The following is a 1,455-nucleotide window of genomic DNA, read 5'->3' as shown; positions in this document are numbered from 1 at the left end:
ATTCAAAATCAGTAATCTGTCAAACTAAAATTTGCAGATGTTCATGAAAGGTATGAAGCCTTCGGCATAGCCGAAGACAGCGCTGCTCTTACTTGTTTCTATCTGCTTTAGACACTTTCGCTTTGTTTTATAAATTTCTGGAAATTTTTATTGACGCGAAGCCAGGCTAAAGTTGAAAATTGTGAATTTAAGTGATTTGATGAATACTAAAAGGTGAAAAATGTTTGCAAAATAAGCAGCATGTATAGTAAAAGGCATTTGAAACGCCTTATCTGCATAGAGAAAGCTATTTTAGATGAAAAACTCCAGGCTAGAAAAAAGCCGAATGAATTTCCAAGAAATGAAATTGAGGGCAGTGTAAACGAAGAAGTAGGCGTTCAAGAAAATAAAAACGATAATTTAACATAAAAACTAAGACAGTGGTTTTTGGAGTGAAGTCCAACGGTTGCAACGTGCAATCGCTTGTTAAATATTTTGCAATCCGAAAACATTGCAGTGCCGAAGTCGGTTTCGAGATTAGTGCAGTCAAGGATGCCCGTTGTGATTAGAACAGTTACTCCTGGACAATATGTTCATATTGGACTTCGTCATCAGCTTCAAAAGTTTTTAACTACTCTATTAAAGGAGAACATCAATGAGGTGTTTCTAGATATTGGTGTAGATGGACTACCCCTTTATAAAAGCTCAGCAGTAGGGTTATGGTCAATTTTAGATCACTTATCAAATTTGCCATACAGTGAACCCTTCCTTATTGGAACATACGTTGGAAAAGAAAAACCTGTCAACGTGAATAGCTTTCCCCATGACTTCATTATTGAATTAAAAAGTATTTTAGACAACGGAGGCGTACGGTTTGGAAGTGAATTCATAAAATAATCTATCCGAGCTTTTATTTGTGATGCTCCAGCGCGGTCATTTCTTTGCGGCGTTAAAGGGCATAACGCCCTAAATGGTTGCACAAAATGTATTCAAACTGTACTGACACGGATTTCTATAACAGAAACGATAGATTCTTCCACAATCCATTATATGGATTGAACTTGGAAGAGTTAGGAATTGGGATGATTAGCCAGTTCACCTTAGATGCTATGCATTTAATAGACATGGGAGTAACGAGAAAAATTATTTCATTCCTTTTAACATCAAAAACAAATCAAAAGTTACGAATGGATGAAAAAAAAGCGATGGCTTCTATACTGACATCCTTCATACCATATATAACTAGGGAGTTCGGAAGAAAGCCGAGGTCATATGAAGAGCTGAAAAGGTTGAAATCTGTTGAGTTTCGCCAGTTCTTGTGTTATACAGGCCCACTTGCAATTAAGAACTTTGTCAGTGATGAGTTCTTTCATCATTTTCTTCTTCTCCATTGTTCATATCGTATGTTAATGTGTAAAAAGCATTTTTTATCCAACTTGTCTACAATTAAAGAAATGATTTCGGACTTTGTAGTAA

This window comes from Rhagoletis pomonella, unplaced genomic scaffold (assembly GCF_013731165.1).
Source record: "Rhagoletis pomonella isolate Grant_MI unplaced genomic scaffold, Rhpom_1.0 Rhpom_scaffold_00332, whole genome shotgun sequence".
NCBI classification, from domain to species: domain Eukaryota; kingdom Metazoa; phylum Arthropoda; class Insecta; order Diptera; family Tephritidae; genus Rhagoletis; species Rhagoletis pomonella.
The sequence above is the reverse complement of the archived record's forward strand: the minus strand, read 5'-3'. Positions refer to the sequence as shown.